We start from the raw sequence: 19,952 nt of genomic DNA, 5'->3' as shown, positions 1-19,952 counted from the left end.
ATCATTTAGAATGCAGATAGAACCTTATAATTCCAAGGTAACGACACAGTGAGCACTAAATAACCAGCATAACCACCAAAAGCTTGAAAAAAATGGTCATTTCTCTGTATATTTTCAATATATAGGCCAAAACTTCATACTAGGGATGCTCCGATCAGGATTTTTGCAGCCGATACGGAGTACCGATTCCTTGTCATTGTGATCAGCCGAGTTCCCATTCTGATGCTTCAAGATTTATATACTGTAACTTTGCCATTGCATAAGCACATTTTCCCTCTGTGTATGAGATCTGTATAAGCACTGTGGATGTATAATTTTGGTTGCAAACTGGTAAACAAACACTTGCGATCGGTTCATGAGATTAAGGAGTACCGATAGAATCGTGAAATGTGATTATCCGCCGATACTGATCTTCGGCCGATCGGTAGGAGCATCCCTACAAAATATCTTATATATTTGCCATATATTTATAAAACGATGTGGCTACTAAGAATGCAACACCAGAGTGTTCCACAGTACCACACAGAGTAACACATTAAAGTGACCAGCAGGGGGCAGTTATGTAACCTAGTAAGCATACTGACCTGAGACCAGGGCACACAGAGAGATTTAGTCAAGTTTATAGCGCAAAGGAAATTACATAGGCTAATCAGTGCGAACAATTTAGCTTACCCAATTTACCTATAGCGCATGTCTTTGGACTGTGGGGCAAACCGAAGCACCCAGAGGAAACCTACGCCAACACGGGGAGAACATGCAAACTCCACACAGAAATGCTAACTGACCCACCCGAGGCTCAAACCAGAGATCTTCTTGCTGTGAGTCGATCGTGCTACCCACTGCGCCTCCGTGACACCCCAGGAGAAACATAAAGTAATTCATTCTTTAATCTAAATGACTTCGAAAAACTTTACTATATACTCGGAGAGGACAAAATGACTGGTCAAAACTGGCTGCAAAATATATGTACACCATTAGAAATGGTTAATCAACGCATTTGACTTGTTTAAATAATCTACATGTTTCAATCTTGTAATTATTATAATTTTTTGAGATATTGTCTGTTTTTATTCCTTTTCATTTTCATTTATTTCCATTTATTTGCAGTATATTTTCATATATAAAATGCTTTGCATTCAAGTTTGCTTTGAACTTGTAAGAGTGTCAGTGGATGCACATTGCACCTGAATAGTGTAAAAGTAAGAGAAATAGTGGATTCTTTTTTTTTTATTTATACTTTAATCCATTGAAAAAAACATATAACAGTGTCATAATAAATAAAACTATTGTTAAAAATTAAATTATGTTTTGTTTATCACAAATAGTTAAGTATTAATGTGATGTGGGTAAATGGTGTATTTCAATCTGGCTACCACCTCAAGTATATTTCAAACCTATGGGAAGAACTGGAAATGAAGTTGGAGAGAGAGAGGGGTGATGGGATGGAGGAGGGTCAGCGGTCCCACTAACCATTAGGTTATTGGAGCCAAGAGGGAGAACTAACCTACTAATAATATTTACACTTCTGTTTAATTAATGAATATCTTTTCTAGGGATAAAAGGCAATAAGCCTTTACAATAATAACTTATAACAATAACAACAATTACAATAACACTGGTATTCTCTCAAGATGTTGTGTTATTGATTACCTCACTACTGCACAACCCTTCTGACACCCTATAATCAGTGCCTATCAACAGACAGTTAAACATATCCCTGTTGGGTACACACAAATGGGTTAGGATTGACACTAATGCAAAACAGTAATGTCATCAGTGACTGCATTATGGATAATGCTATAAGACACCAAACAATGGTGATATGGGATCAAGTCTGTCGCCACAAATACACGTCCACAACTGATGATTAAACCCACTCAAAGAGTGGCAGACATGACACTTTACCCCAGAGCATCACCATAATCTCAGGTGTTACAAGACAGCTGTCAGTCAAGCTGCCAACAGAGCGTTTCAACATGTCATTCTCGTTTACGTCCTGTGTTGATGTGGAACGTGACGACACATGAGTATGAGAGCATTCAAGCACCTCTGTATTGATCTCCAGCGTCTATCCGTTTGCGGAAGGACAGCAGTGGATTACAGCCTGTCACTATCGTGAGGAAACTGACAAGTAACCGGAGCTGATATCCAGTGGCGGGATCTGTTTAATCCGGCACACTCGGGGTCCGCAGAAGAAGGCTGATGTTTCAGTAATGCTTCCTGCAGTGCTGATGGAAAGCGCTCCCCTGCGGTGCCGGCCTGGCGTCTGGAATGGCGGATTTGAGATGGTTGCGTGAAGCTGGCAAGTTGCAGCCATTTGCCAGAGTCTGCGTTAATCTGCGGCAGCTTTCCAAGCATAAGGATGAAGCATTACCGCAGGCTTTTCTGCAACGGCGTTATCCGCACTCATGTGCTGATCACACAGTGAGCACGGCTGACAATACACCTGTGTGGAGACATAGGCCTGCACTACAGGTGGATGATTAGATCTGCATGTTTTGCCATTTCTCTGCAGAATTTTGTTTAAAAATGTTTATGTCGAATTTTTTTTAGAGTATTGTAACGAAAATTTAGAAAAATTAAAACATGAAATTAAAAAAACATTAACTTTTTTTTCTTTGACCAGTCTGTGTGGTATGCTTCTTTGAGGCTTCTCCACACCATAACTCTCCAGGGTGTGGGAAAGACAGTGAAGGTGGACTTATCAGAGAACAAAACATGCTTCACATTGTCCACAGCCCAAGATTTCCACTGCTGGTACCATTGAAACTGATGTTTGGTATTGGCTCGAGTGACCAAAGGTTTGGCTATAGCAGTCTGGGCCATACCTGTCAACATTGGAATGTGAAAATAAGGGATATGCCCACCATAACATAAAAACAAACAGTTAAACGGTCATTAATATGTTTTATTATTCTTATTTACAAAAGAAAAAATAAATATTATACATTAGCAGCAAAAAGTTTAGCTTATTAAAATGAATAACTATTATAAAGAAATAAAATCAAGTAATCAAATCTCACTAATCTTTTCTTCACTGTATAACATAAACATTCTGATTAAAGAGCAGCAAATGAATCTCTCATTTATTTCGATTGTTAAACACATTAAATTTATTAAAGTTATTACATTAAATAACAGAGGTGTCACTTTAAATAATTGCACGCATCTCTGTTATAATAAAAGCATTCGATTGCTTTCCTTACTTTTTATGCTCAATTAGGACTAAATTAATTGTTTAAAAAAAAACACTATGATCGACATCTTTAGATGTTATTATTATTAATTATGTGTATATGACTGTTGAAACACGCACCCAAAACCCAGACTTTCGCTCCGCTTCAAATCGCATGTAGAGAATCCATATGGGAAATAGAATCTATTGTAATGAAAAGGAAGGAAATCGCAGCATTTTTAAATTTATTTCAAAGTGCTTTCGTAGAGTAAAGGGCGACCCCTGGTGGTTCGGCATTACGCGTTGCATATAGGGAGGATCGGCTTGTTAATGTTGATTGTCACCTTTCATAGAAAGATTGAAAACTCAAGAAAATACCTTTACGGGATGATAGCAGGATAGAACTGTAAAATACAGAATCCTGGGAAAAACAGGAGGATTGACAGGTATGGGAGTACGGCCATGTACATTGACCCTGTGGAGGCCCAAGGGGAACTGTCCCTTTAAGTTTCAATAGTGTGATTTCTGGAATTTGGAAAGCAGTATACACAAAACTCACTTACTGATGCACTACTGCTTTGAAATGTTCACATGTATTTGTATTCATTTTGAAAAGCACTCATTATCTGACTCAGTATAACGCTTTTAAATACTCTTATGATGCAAAATTAATGTAACATGGTCTGTTATGTCTTCAGATAAATCATTAAATATGACAATAGATTTTTTATGTATTGCACAAACCATCAGGAGCATACATACAACACAATATAAAAGGTGAACATAAAAAAAAACGAATGACATATTTTATTATTATTATTAAATACACAAAGCATTTGTGTACAGCATTTCTACATCCAATGTTTTTAAGAATAAACAGTGGAATCAAAAAAACTGTTATGATAATTGATACATATCTCTTTGATGTTATCATAATTGATACGTATCTTTTCAGCAATTTCACAGTACAAATAAAAAAATCTAAATCGCTACAAAAACTGTTAATGTGGGAGATGACCTAGCAAATTTCTGTTTGTATTTGTGAAATTTTGCCAATAAAATAAAGAGATTAACCATAAATTCAAGACTTCTGTTGGATTTGTTTTCATAATAAAAAATAATATCTTTTAATGTAAAATAATAATAATAAACTTTTGTCATTTTAAAAATATATTTGGCTTGATCCTTTCATAAACTGTTTACAACGTTGCATTCAAAAAATAACTGACAAAGGCTCTCTTTGTCTGCACTGTAGAAACTACAGATGCCCTCCATTTTATTGTACTTTGATAATAAAGATTTTACCGGGTAAATTGTACGTAGTATTTTAAAATTAATTTCCTTTATTGTATTATTAATAATGTATTTAAAGAGAATACATTAGCACAAATACAGCCTATTAGACTTGATGCTATGATGTCATCAGGTTTAATCAGCAATCAGCAAGTTTTAAAATTTTTACCCATATAAGGAAAGCAAGTAAATGACACGGGAATGGCAGTCACATGATATAAGAAGCAAACAACAGTTAAAAAAAAAAAGCACAGAGGGTCAGAGGTCATATTGTGTAAAAACATGGTCAGTAAGAGATTTTTTATTTCATGGTTTTATGAAAAGCTATAGCCCGAGGCACAGTACAAGTCAAACACGTGTATAAAAAAAATAAATAAAAAACATCAACAAAATACGAGTTGGAGACAATGGGGAACAATGCTAACATTTTATTGACTGATTGACTTTTTTTTAATTAACAGTACTGATATCATTTTTAAGAGGACAAATATTAATTTAGTTTTGAGATTGGCACAGTGAAAGTCTATGTTGAAACAGGTCAGGAGTGTTTGTTTGCTGACAGAGGAATAGGCTTTCAATCAGTGACAGACACTGCTGACAAGATTATGTGCAACACATTTATTAGCTTTATTACACTTGTGGACTTCATGCATTTTAGAGAACCTTAAATTGGGTTATGCATCTATCCATCTATCCTATCTATCCAATTTTTCACAGTACTGAATATTTTACTGTTTATTTTTATTTAGCTCACTATTTCTTCATTTTATTTTTTAATAAAATTACAGCTTCTAAGTTCTGTTTGTTAAAAAAGTATCTTGCAGTACTGTTTTTGTAATAATGGAAAGCAAATTACATTTGTCTCCTCACCTTTTTGGCTGATGCAATAAATGGTCCAATCAGTGACTAAATAAAATTATGTGATCCGAACCATGAGATTTGTGATCCGTTGCTCCACTATCTTCTATCCATATATTTATTAATCTATCGATCTATCTATCCATCCATCCATCCATCCATCCATCCATCCATCCATCCATCCATCTTATTTTAAAACTTAAGTTTTTATTTAAACAGAACTTTTGAATCAGAATGTTTACTGAGCCGTTTACTGCATTTATGCACACTCACGCAGACATGAGCCAAAAATGAGCCATTAAAAAATAAATGAGAGTCTTATTGATAAAATATGATGCAGAAAGTATGGCACAAAAAATTGCTTGGATTTGAAAGAAAATACTGTGGAGACATGAAATGGAGTCAAAATTATTGCAGTTTTCCTACCATGAAGGTAGAAGAAATTGAATAATTCCCAACTGAATATTTTATTGTCCAAAGGTAAATCTCTAGCAAAAAAACGGCAACATTTAGGACACAGCTGCAATACCAAAATAATCCAGAAGAGGGAAGCAATTCAATACAAATCCCTCAAACACAACAAAAGCTTTCAGTTTCTGCACTGCTCAAAAAAAAAAAAAAAAAAAAAAAAAAAAAAAAAAAAAAACAGGACTGTGTCAGAATGCAGGACAATGCAATAGAGGAACAGGACGTGGCAGAATTTCTCAATATCTAACTGAAATCCTAATATTGACTTGATTTTGAGAGCATTACGAGCATTATGTTTTTCCTCTCTGTTAACATGAAATTAAAATGGAACCTTTTTTATCTTTATTTAATTTTTTAAGTCATTCAAAATAAAATTAAATCAAGTTTTGAACAAAACTAAGTAGCTTTTTTTAGTGTCTACAATTTTATAGTGTCCTTCAACAGTGGCACACACACATTTAAAGATATTAAACAACACATATTTTGTTTTGTGCACTTTTTAATAAGTTTTTATAATATAAGTTCTTTTTAAGCCACGATTTTAAAATAATATGTTAATAAAGAATATTTACAATATAGAATGAATCAATGAAGCCTTTATTGTAAAACAATGTATTTTCGGTCTCATTCTGTTATCAGAAGCCCTATCAGATTCATTTAAACACTCAAATGATGTTAATGAGTTGAGCTAAACAATCTCGAATTCAAGGACAAATTTTATCATTCATCTGAACTGTGCCTCTGCATTGTCCCTGTAATAAATGCACATGATTGAATAAATTCGATTTACTTCTATTGCTCAGTAAACTGGTAAAATCAATGAGAAAATCTTAAGTAGTTCAAAAAGCACCTGTTCAAATGTCAGCTTTCCCCTACTGTTCTGTACTTTGTACTTTGGGTAAATAATTAATGCAGCAAATGCTTAATTTTTATTCAAAGTACCACAATTTAATTGCACCAATAAAAGCAAACTAAGCAGAAAAAATGCACTCAAGTGCTGTAATGAAAGCAGTTGTAATTTGTTACTTTCTACTTCTCGTAAAAAAAAGTGTTTTCTGATGGAAATCAATTTGAGAGGTGAAATTTGTAAAAACGCCCCTTTAGTTATAGGTTTTGATCCTGATATTTATGAATCATACTTGGATCATTATTTACACAACACTGACAGTGGCGAATATTACAGCACAGCCTCTCATAGCTCAGCTTAAATTCCCCCAAATTGAAATCATCATAATCCATCAAAACAGAGAAACGAAGCTAAAAGCTCCTTGTCAGACAGGTGGATCTATTTCTGAATCAGAGGGTTACCTCAGGTCATTTAGATTGATGAGAGGAATATGAGAGAGAGAGAGAGAGAGAGAGAGAGATAAAGAGGGATAAAAAGAGTTACAGCTCCTTGCGTTCCCATTTTGGCCCTATTACTGATGAATCCTAAATTGTCTGTAGTGAATGTGAGTGAATGAGTGTGTATAGATGTTTCCCACAGATGGATTGCGGCTGGAAGGGCATCCGCTGCGTAATATATGTGTTGGATAAGTTGGCGGTTCATTCTGCTGTGGCGACCCGAGATTAATAAAAGGACTTAGCTGAAAAGAGAAGTCTTAATTTCCTAATGGACATCACTGATGACCAATCGGCTCTGCTTGTGAGAAAATGGACAGGGTTACAAATGAATTACACACTTGTTAAACCCTTTTCACACTCTGATAACAATTGGTAGAGGATTTATGACAGCATGCCCTGAGCATGCCCCTTATATTATTAGGCCTCTGCTGATACAATCACACATTCATGTATTGTGGATACGTTTGTTATGATATAGTGCACCTATACAGTAGAGTTGCATTTTATAGGTGCCATAATACTGCATTGATTCAATAAGTTCAATTGTTCTCTGATATCTACATAGTAGGCTAAGATAAGTACAACAATTGCCGAGAAACCGTTTAATTTGCTCATTTAATACCCCAACAAAAAGCCCTAGAATCAGAAGCTCCATATTGACCGTATTTGGAATGGTCGTGAATATTCATGAGCTCTGCTCTGATGCGGAGCCTCTGCATACAGAAGCATTTTTGATGTTTATTGGTGTTCTTCCACTGACAGTAAGTGTTGAGTTATATGACACAATATGCTTAAATGTGCATTAATGTGCACATACTCAGCAGTCTACATGTTTGTTTGTTGTTTGTTGCCTCGGTACAAATATATTTCACACAAAGTACAATTACTTAACAAAAGACATATTTAAACAGACCTTATGCCTTTTCAGGGAGGCTCTGAATACATTTATAATCCATATTTCACTGATTTTTGCATTCTGCCATGAATGTGAACAGATGGCTGGTGGAGTTATCAACGCATAGAAAACAGTGCAGTGCAAAAACAAATAGTGCAGCTGGCTTTAGCTTTATGCAAAGTGACTTTGCAGCATCTCCTGTTTCCAAATTAAGAGTCCCACGTATATACATTACCAGTCAAAAGATTGGGGTAAGGTTTTTTTTTTTTCTTTTCTTAAGAAAATTATTCTGTTCATCAAGGCGGCATTTATTAAATGTAAAAAAATAAATTTTGAACTACTTTTGAACAGTTCTTTTATAGTGCAACATTTCACAATTGTACAATTTGTTCTGTTTTTTTTATTAAATAAATGCAGCCTAGGTGAGCAGGAGAAGCTTATTTTAAAACAAATCCTATTGACCCCAAACTTTTGACCGGTAGTGTATAGTAAGTTTAATACGTATAAACTTAATTGAACTGTTAATGCTGTTAAAGAAAATGTTAATTGTTGTAATCTCTATAGGGAACGTTGTGGCCAATCAAACGCAGCTTGGGACGTGCATGTTAAAAAAATTGCTGTATGCAAGTTTTTGACTTTTTTATTAAGCATAAAATTACTATAATATGGTTGCAGATATTTCAGAATCATGTGAACATACCTATCTGAAAACAAAACTAAAGTCAGTCATTCCCCTTTGAAAATATGCATTTTGTGTCAGAATGTCTGTCTTTGTTTTGGTCTCTATAACCCACCCACTGCCAGATTACCCAATTAGATTTCAGCACTCCCAGTTGCCTTGGTGAAAAACGCATCATATTTCATTTCAGTCTTGAAGGCTGTTCAATAGCTATGTTTCTATACACCTATGTTTATGTGCATATTGGATATGCACATAAAAAGGTTGATGGAACTGCCAAGATGCACATAAGATTTGAAAATGCACATAAAAAATGTATACGCATAACTGAGTAGGATAAACTTTTTATCCAATAAGAAAAGATGTATGCGCATTAAAAAAACGTGATTTTGTTATAAGAGATCGAGATCATGTGATGATAAAAATGTGGACAAACCAGCAGGCTGACCACACTGGAGAACAAAAAAAAACCTGTTTTCTGCCATTTTCCATGTCACACATCAGTGATGTACCAGAAAATAAATAGCTGGACTTGATCATATGTTGTAGATCAACTTCCTCAAAAAATTGGTTACTAAATACCACATGTAGAAAATAATAAAAACACATACAGTGCTTAGCATAATTAAGTACATCCCATTTTGAAAATGAATATTGTAATGCATTTCTCAGTGAATATAGGCAATGCCTTTTGGTGCATTTAAACAAAACAGATTTATTAAACTGATATTTTTATTAAAATAATATTTTAGTCTCTGGGCATCTTTAGAAATTTACGGATAATACAATTAAATTCAAGCAAAATATTGCAAAAAAATTACAACCTACAAAATTTCAACTAATTTTTTCTATTTTTTGCTTTTTCTCTTGATTTTTTCTCTTTTTTTAAATTTGTATTTAATATTTTTCTATAACATATAAATTTGGGTGTACCAGTTTCTGGACCGTTATTGTAAGTTATTTTTTTAGATAAGCTCCAGATTTGGTTTCAGTACTGATTAATCTAATGTATATGAAACAAATGTAATATTGTATAGCTTCCTATTAAAAATATGAATTTTTAAAAGAAAGATTTGTGAGGGGTGCACTTATATATGCTGACCACTATAGCTGCCCTACCTTTTTTCTGTTATATTCACTGTTAACTATATATTTTCCCTTTGTGTTTTTTTCCCTCATGTTATTTGTGCTATCTTGACATATTAAAACATTGGCAAAGATTATTATACAATTATCAAGATCAAACAACTGTCATCTTTTAAATGTTCAGCTTACAACATTTTATGATTAAAAACAGCCAGGTTTTGACTTTGGACCGTAACAAACAGAAAAAATAAAATAAAATAAAAAAATAAATATATGTATATATATATATATATATATATATATATATATATATATATATATATATATATATATATATATATATATATGTGTGTGTGTGTGTGTGTGTGTGTGTGTGTGTATATATATATATATATATATATATATTTTTTTTTTTTTATTTATTTTTTTTTTTATGCAAAGTAAGTTAAAGAGCTTGGCTGTCACTTTCTATTATAACCTTGTGCAAATGAACATAACGATATTGACAGGCACCTGTAGATGATGTAGAGGAACATGTCCATCAGCAAAGTGCATTTATTCATCCGAGACTTAGTAGTCAGCAGAAAAGATGGGCTAAGGGGGACCATTGACCCAGGGTCAAACTGGTCAGATGGCCTTCAAGGAGGAGGCGCAGGACATGAGCTTAGAGAGTGAGGGATCAGAGGTCTGAGGTGACTGACAGAAGGGCCTGAGACCACAGCCTTCAGGACTAGTCCACTGAAAGAAGGTCACGGAATCCAACAAGTTTCTCACAGATGCTGAACTTCCACAACAAGCATTTTGCTCACAGCAAGAGATTACTGGTGCTTTATACAGACTAACAGTCTTAAAAAGCCCTCCATCATCATATGTTTATTTATACTGAAGTAAGGTTTCTTAAAACGTATCATGCAAGGCTTAAAGATAAGGTTGAACCAACTAATTGAATAAATAGAATACATTCGACTATGAAAATCTTTTTCAACGAACCGAATTATCAAAGTATCAGGACAGAAAGTCCCATTTAGATATATAATTATATGCAGTTTTTAAGCCTATTATATTATATTTACATGCTTACAGTCTATTATTTACTGTAACACTGTGGTTTTAATGGTAACCCTGGGTATAAATACATGTAGGCCTCGATATAATGTAAATGATGCCTCTTTCAGAAAACAAATGGAGAGGCGACGGAATAACAGTAATGAAGATCAAGATCCTTCTGCTAAAAATTGCTGAAAATTACAACCAAAAGCGGCATATGTGGCATGGTAGGAGCATTTTGTATCGATAGCTTTGGTGCAATTATGAAGGGAATTGATAAGTGCGCCAATAAGCACACAAATTACCGAAAACAATGCATGTATTTTCTTAAATTGTAGCACGTTAAGCTCTATCGGCCACCATAAGTACGTATCGATACAATGCCTTTGTCTCTGCTTAGAATGCTATTATAAAATATTATGGTAAGTTTTTTTTTTTCTGTGTGAGAAAACACATAATTTCACAGAAACTGTGAAGAAAGTTGAGTAAAAATGTCATTATACAGTTGTAGTCAGAATTAATGAAGAATTATTCACTGGCATATTTTTAATGGCTGGTTGTTGCCACCTTGGTTAAATAATGTAATTGCTGCCTACAACTTTAATTTTTTTGCATCAAATTAAATGCATATGACTGTGATTTTAATCTTTACCATAAACATCAGTGGTTTTATCTAAACTATAAACTGTTATCCCAGTGTTTATGTGTTATTTGACTGTTTGTAACTTTATAACCAACTGAAAAGACTAAAGACTGAATCTCTTTCTTAATTTTTGATTTCCAAACAGATTTGAAAGTAGCGATTCGAAGATTTAATAAACATGCAAATCACCATAATTTTGAGATCTTTTAATGATTAATCGTGCAGCTTACACTAAATGCAATAATGCAGACTAAACAAGCAGAGACAGAAACCACTTTTAATAACTGACAAATTAATAACCAACACCTAAAAATATCCACCACATCCCGAATATCCCTACCACAACTACTTCCATCACCATTATATTTTACAGGAAAGTCCAAATCATTTCATACATGTGATGACGCATAAGGCGACCTCTCTGTGTTCGTTACAAATATAGGATTAATATACAAGTTAAATAAATTTATTAATCCGCAGATAACGTGTTCAAAAGCAGGGATTGTGATCTGTACGAATCATAGATCAACCATGATTCATTACACCCTTACTGATTACAGAGACGCCTTTATAGACAAATGCACACAACAATCGAATGTGATTTATCGTTTAGCCCTAACGACAAGCCCCACCTTCTTATGGTTGTGTAGAAGGACGATGCATATCTAAAAAGTACAACAAAAGTACAACAAAACGCAAGTAATGATTCCAGATTCTCAAAAAAATTAGACAGCGCCCTCTAGTGGATTTGTTATCTAAAACGTGCAACAAAGCGTATTTAGAGTAACATATTTTTTCGCAAAAATGCAGGCTGAGGCACATTTCTAGTGAGCCCGGGGTTGCAAATTTCCTACAATGTTTAAGCAGGACTGCTTTAAGAGATTGAAATGACATGCAAATGCATCTTGCTTGCGCCAACCATCTCACTGTTGCCATAAGAGGCTCTTTGTGCGAGTGTGTGTGGCACCTGTGAGTGGGAGACGGGTTTGTGGGCAGCTCACAGTAAAGCTGGGGGCGAGAGGAAGCCACCATTATGGATGCCAAAGCATCTGCCTTAAGCTAATGACTATCAAGGGAAATAACAATGCTCCCATTCACCATCCAAGAGTTTCATGAGCAATCAGGATCAGTGTGCGCTTGAGACAAGGAGCATGCTCAAGTTAACTTCAGGACTGAATGTGGAAGAAAGAGAAGAAAGTTAATCTGTTTTTAAATTAGATTTTCTGTTTTTATCTCCTTGCATATGAAGGTAAAATGTGACTTGGTTGTGTATTCACATTGAATTAGACCTAGAAATGTTTCACAATCAATACAGAGATATGGGATTCTGGACAGTGAGATGTCACTGAAATTTTGGTGGCTGAGAGAGAAAAAATTAAAAGTCATATCAAAATATCATAAAGTTCTTGGTTAAAGGTGTGTTGGCATAGATGTTCTTCATTTGCTGGTAGTCATTAAGTCATGCAGCTCAGTCAAGCACTGTACTCAATGGTATCAGGCAGCAGATCATGTGATCTTCACTGCCTGCATTGAGAGTTGAAGTCGTATCACTATGCATTTGCATAAAGCTGCTCAACTCGGCCAATAGTTGCTTGAATCACCACCACTGAAAATAGATGACTTGGACATTCTAAAGCTGAAATATGCTGTCGCTGAGAATATGCCTGGACTGCATCCTGTTCACAAAAAAAAAAAAAAAAAAAAAGTTTTGGTTGTGTACATACGTATGTACGTACACTGTAAAAAAAATCCACACAATTGATTATTATTAGGACATTAGAAACATTAAGGAATTAAGTTAACTTATTAGTTTTTACAAATTTAAGTGGATTTAACATAACACGATTAATTGGTCCACTCAACAATTGTGTTGTTTCAGCTTATTTTATTTGAGTAGCTTGAACAAACAGCAAACTTTTTTTTTTTTTTTTTGAGTGTAGAATTACTGAACTACACTTATTGTTAACATTTAGAAGTTTATTTGGCCTTTTCACTTTCACTTTATTTTTAGTTAAAGGTTTATCAAGTTAGATTGGTAACCCTTTGGTTTAAGTATCAATTCTTACTTTTAATGCATAGCTTATTGCTTGCCAATTACTAAGATTTTGGCTGTTTATTATTACCTATAAACAGTGGTGGACAGAGTACTTAAAAACTATACTTAAGTAAAAGTACCATTAATTGCCTAAAAATGTATTGCAAGTAGAGTAAAAGTATCAATTGTAAATATTACTCAAAGTATGAGTAAAGTGTAGACCTTGTACTCAAGAGTAGTGAGTTTTGCACTGTAAAAAGCTGATGCATTTACGTGTAATTTGTGGATGTGTGTAAACGTAACATTCTGTAGTGTATTTAGTTATAGCCCAACATGCACACAACTTTATAAGACTTTATTATAAGTTAGATTTAGGTCATGACATCAGGTGACCAAAACTGAATGTCTATCCAGCATCTAAGGACAACATTATTTGGGGCGACAGTTCATCTTCCAGCAAGACAATGATCCAATGCACACCGCTAAAATATCAATGGAGTGGCTTCACAACAACTCGGTAAATGTTCTTGAGTGGCCCAACCAGAGCCCAGATCTAAATCTCATTGAACATCTCTGGAGAGATCTGAAAATGGCTGTACATCGCTTCCCATTCACCTGATAGAGCTTGAGAGGTACTGCAAAGAGGAATGGGCAAAAATTCCCAAAGACAGGTGTGCCAAGCATGTGGCCTCATATTCAAAAAGACTTGAGGCTGTAATTTCTGCCAAAGGTGCATCAACAAAGTATTGAGCAAAGGCTGTGAATACTTATGTACATATGATTTTTTAGGTTTTTTACTTTTAATAAATTTGCAAAAAAATTTGCAATTTCAAAAAATTATTTTTCACATTGTCATTATGGGGTATTGTGTGTAGAATTTGAGGAAATAAATGAATTTAATCAATTTTGGAATAAGGCTGTTAAATTAAAAAATTGTGAAAAAATGTGAAGCGCTATGAATACTTTCATACTTTCTAATTTTATTATAAAGAGATATTTTGTTTATATGTTTATATATTCTTGTTCTTTGACTATTAAAACTATTTGACTTAGTAATGTTAGTAAATTAAAATAAAGTGGTTAAATAAAAAGTCCTAATATTCCTTAATGGATTATTAAAAAAAATATTCAATAATTATTGATATCAAATGATATGAAACATGAGATAGTGTTACCTTTTTAGTAACACTTTATAATAACTACACACTAGGAACCATTTATTAAGCATTAGCAAAAAGTGAATTAAAAGGCACATAGTTTCCCCCTTTTTTAAGATTTTATATTAATATTATGGTTCTTCTGAATGTGCCAGTCTAGGTTCAGTTCAAAACACAATTCAGATTTTTCTATTATAATGTGTTAAAAAGTGTCATTTTGGGGGCGTGTACACAGCTCGCAGTTTTAGGGGTGTGTTGCTTCACATGAAAATTAGTTTCGACTTCCCGCCCAACGTAACAAGGGGGCGGAGCCAAGAGCTCCCCTGCTCTGTGTTTGCAACAGCTAGGCAGACAGAGAGAAGCTACATGAGGGAGAGGACAAGCATTCAGCCGTACATGTACGAGTCGGACACAGACCAAGCAGAGAGTACAAAATCATTTGTGTCTTTGTATAGTTTGTACAGCCAACTGTGTGCTAGTTTAAAGTGCCAAGCTTGTACACCGAGACTAATAACCACGCACACTGAATTAACTTTGACAAAGGCACCAGAGCCACGACACGGCACTCAGACACGCACATTCGGATGTTATTTAAAATGAAACTATTCAGATGGTGCTCTGTGGCGCGGCAGAAACATGAAGTGTCCCGAATCGTGGCTGGGCACCGCGGACAGCCGCCGACTTTAAGCGCCGCTGTGTGTACCCTGATAGAAACCTATGTTTAGAATTCTACAATGCATGGCGCTGTGCTTCGCAGAGCAGCGCTTCTGATGTGCGACCTGCAGGCAAGTTCGTTATTTTATTTCCAATGAAGGGACGCGCACGTGAGGCAATGCGCTCGCACTTTCCAGCTGCACCTAGTTAAGATCAGAGGGAGCTTCTGTGACCGAGAGAAATGCAAACGGCTTAAGTTTAAGGTAGACGCAATAAAAAGTACACAAGTTTGCAAACCTACCAAAAGGTACAAACAATAATTCCGATTAGAGCGATAATGTGGAGAATGTTGATATTGTGTTGAGCCCAATGAGTCTTACATCTAAAAATAGAACAAGGGTGTTCCTTTAGTGATATCGCTTTGACTCACACGCTGAAAATGGCGAACATGAAACAACAAACTCAGGATATGGTGATGCTCCTGTCAATCAATATTGGTGAGCGGGGGGACCACACTCCTACGTCAAGTTGCGGTCGCTCTGAAAACCACTCCAATTGGTCCACCGTTTTTATGTTGTTAAACTGAAAAAAAGGACCAAAATGATGCTCTATACACTATACCTACACACGTCTGTCCAAAAAGCTTGAAAAGCAGATTTTTCACCATGGGTGCCCTTTAATTATCTGTTAAGCATTAACTCGTAAACGTTAGTAAGCAGGTCATAACTGCAGCTTCAAATGCTGTATTCTTGACTTACAACCACATTTATAATGTGCTTAAAAATTCTACTTTCATACTTTGTTAATGGTTTATTTTTCATGACTAAATTAAGTATTGCATTATTTTCAAACCAGTTATTTAAGCTTAGTTGGTGGTTTTATAAATCATTCAGAATGAGTTAGTAAATGATTAATAAACTATTCAAATAAACATTTATATATCTTATTATTCAAGCATATACTAATAGTTAATTTGTATGTTAATAAAAGCTTTATTAAATCAACTTTATCCAATTTTGTGACCTAATCTAAAGTGAGGACTATTTATGCTTTATAAATCCCTTATAAATGACAATTAAAGGCTCAGTTCTATTCTAAATGAATAATAAAATAAATGAGTTTATTAATTTCTATTGGTTTTAAGACACAAAAATGAAACTGTATCAAATGAAAATTAAATCTTTGCAACCTTACCTAAAATAAAATTACTGTGCAATAAAACATTAAACATTGCATCTTATTACATTGTTAAATTGTTATATTGTTGTTGTTTTATCCAATTTTATGTCATATTCTGACCCTCCTGTTATTCAGCAATGTTTAAACTTTCCAATAATTTTACTGTTTAGTTAAGATTGCAAAGATGTATTGTTTATATGATAGTGAGCCTTTAATTGTCATTTATAAGGGATTTATAAAGCATATATAGTCCTCACTTTAGATTAGGTCACAAAACTGCATGAAGTTGAGTTAATAAAGCATTTTTAACATACAGTACATAGTAACCATTACTATATGGCTGAAAAATAAGATATATAAACACTGATTTCATTAGTTTATTAATCATTTACTAACTCATTTTGAATGATCTTAAAAACCTCCAACTACTCTTAAATACAGATGGTTGGTAAATAATGCAATACTTCATTTAGTAATAAAAAATAAACCATTAACAAAGTATGAAAGTACAATTATTAAGCACATTATAAATGTGGTTGTAAGTCAAGAATACAGCATTTGTAGCTGCAGTTATAAACTGCTTATTAATGCTTATTAATGTAGAGTTAATACTTAACAGATAATGAATTTAATAGATGTTAATGCTTAATAAATGATTCATAGTGTGTAGTTATTATAAAGTGTTACCTTTTTTTTTGTTTTTTGCAATATCGCCCAGCCCCAGATTCACATCACTAATATTACTAACCCTGATACTATATCAAAAAGTAATTCATATTTCCAAATCGTTATTAAACAATATAACCAGAATCTAAAATTATCTTTAAAAGCACAATTTAAGTTTTAAGATATTAATTCACTGGACTGAATTACAGCATGTCTCTGTCTAAAAAATGAAGGGTTATTTTAACCCAATTCTGGGTGTAATCGGGATTAATATACCCAACTTCTGGATTAAATGTTTTTAAATGAAACTAACAGGACCAAATTTAACCCAATGTTTGGGTTAGTCCATATTTTACCCAATTTGGGTTTAAATAACCCAGCATTTGTTGTTTTTTAATGCGTTCCCAAATCTGTACATTCAGAGAGCTCCTTGGGGGCTAAAAGTGCTGAACATTTTCACACACAGGAGAAAGCAGCCATTATCCATGACTGAGCTGGACGGTGCCAGACACAAAGAGAGAGGCGCAGAGGAGGAGGAGAAGTAGGAGGACAATAGCACACCCCCTGCCCGACAGCAGATCATCTCTCCTCTGTCCACCCATAAAAAAGGGGTCAGACACCCACCACATGGAGGTGTTTGCCGTAATCCCTTGCAGCGAGGCCATAACACACAGTAGCAGCCATGACAGGACGGCTGCAACGCGGACGAGAGAGGAATGAGGATGTGCTGTGTAAGATGGAGGTTGTGTGGAGCTTTCATGTCGCATTAACAGCGTGAATCTACTAATGGTTGGTCTCCTGCTGGCGCTGTACGCAGGCGCTCCGCTACGCCACCGCTGCTAGCTGATGCAACTGCTAAAGCTAATGAGAAGCTCTATTTAAGTTCACCGTTCACATGCACTGTCAAAAAACATAAACAGCATCGCTTCATATGTCAGCCATGTGTTGTATTTTAAAGGCTTTTTTTGGGAGAAAACATGTTTGTTGGCTTTCTCACTGATCCAGAACTTCACAAATGATTATACTAGAGCAATTCCAGCATTATGGATGTGACATTTGAAGTCAAATCTCAAAACAAATTCACATTGAAAATGTATGTTAACATTATATTGAAACATCTGTTTATATTTTACAAAATAACTAGCCACAGAGTTATGGGATCAGAAAAATATCAATCTGCAAACATTTTTTATATTCTAAATGAGGAAAATAAACATGCGTTATGGATGTGACCAAAAACCTTGGCGAGTTTATGGTATACAACATACTAAATTCTGTGAATTAAACTGCACAACCCGAAAGAAACAATGCTAATCAACAGGTTAAACGTTGCCTCTCTATAGAACAAAAATCATTGATTTCATTTTATTTGACATTTTAGCATATATGAGGAAAAATCTTCATTATGAATGTGACATCTCTCGGTTACGGATGTGAAAGATGTGAAATTGCCATTGTATGGTTTTGGTAAATCAAGCATAATTGTTTGACAACACTGATATACATATTGATATACTCAAAATACATATTTTTGAGTATTTTTACAGTACTGTCTACACAAAAAAGCTTTGAAAGGGTTTTGCTATTTTGGTGAATTTATTTCCTTATATTCCCTAGACTGCTGTAGGAAATATATTGAGCAATTACATTTCAAGCATGAGGTCAGGTATCATTAGTAGATTTACATCTACCCTGTAAAAATTGCTGTGCAATTTACAGTATTACTGGCAATTTTGGTTCTATTTAAGTTCACATGCACTGTCAAAAAACATAAACAGCATGTCTTCATATGTCAGCCATGTGCTGAATTTTAAAGGCTTTTTTGGGGAGAAAACATGTTTGTTGGCTTTATCACTGATCCAGTACTTCACAAATGATTTGATTAGAGCAATTCCAGATGGATGTGACATTTGAAGTCAAATCTCAAAACAATTGTTGCCGGTAATACTGTAAAACTTACAAGTATACTGTAAGTGTAGTTTTACAGCACAGTAGTAATTGTTCATTTACAGTGCGCTGTAAAATTTTGCCAGTAATACTGTAAAATTTACAGACGCTTTGTGAATGAATAATTGCTATTGGGCTGTTAAACTACAGTACAATTGTAGTTGTTCATTTACAGTGCACTGGCAAATTTTACAGCATTACTGGCAACCATAATTGCCAGTAAATTATGACAATTATGCGCTTTTTTTATGTCCCGATAGGAAACGAGTGAATCAGCTGCGTATTGTGTGAGAGTGTTGCTGTTGATATTGTTATAATTGTAATATTTAATAATATTGTAATATTCAAGATTTGTAAAGTCATACAGCTCTGGATAACTTGAAACAGTGACCACTAGTCTCTCCTCTATCTTTACAAAGAGCTTAGAATCACCAAGAGGCGACACTCAATAGAATGTTCCATTACAACAGCAGTGCAAAGCAATTCCACCAATCTGGAGTGAAAGCAATCGGTCGTCAATTGGATCTTATTGCTGTCGCGATGGCAAGCAGCTGCTTTGTTTTTTATATATTGATTTAAAAAGTGCATCAAAGCTGAAATACAACCTGAAAGACGACAATACAACACTTAAAACCATAGACTGGTGATTATCTGCACTTTTAATAGTTTATTTTACAGATTAAATATTTTATATATTTTAACCATACTTGTTTTCTTGAAACTGTCACATTTAGGTGAAATTACTATAAATTATTTTAATTTAATAGTTTACACACTGCCATAATACATATTAATACTGACATATTAAATTAACATGACTTTCAAA

The 19,952-nt window shown here is 34.3% G+C and overlaps 1 protein-coding gene across 1 annotated transcript in view; it reads right to left on the bottom strand.

Moving 5' to 3' along the window:
* ralgapa2 (Ral GTPase activating protein catalytic subunit alpha 2) overlaps positions 1 to 19,952 on the bottom strand; it is a 322,593-nt gene that overhangs the window by 215,307 nt on the left and 87,334 nt on the right.

This window comes from Danio aesculapii, chromosome 17, assembly GCF_903798145.1.
Source record: "Danio aesculapii chromosome 17, fDanAes4.1, whole genome shotgun sequence".
Lineage (NCBI taxonomy): Eukaryota > Metazoa > Chordata > Actinopteri > Cypriniformes > Danionidae > Danio > Danio aesculapii.
This window is presented reverse-complemented; position numbering and strand designations above follow the sequence as displayed.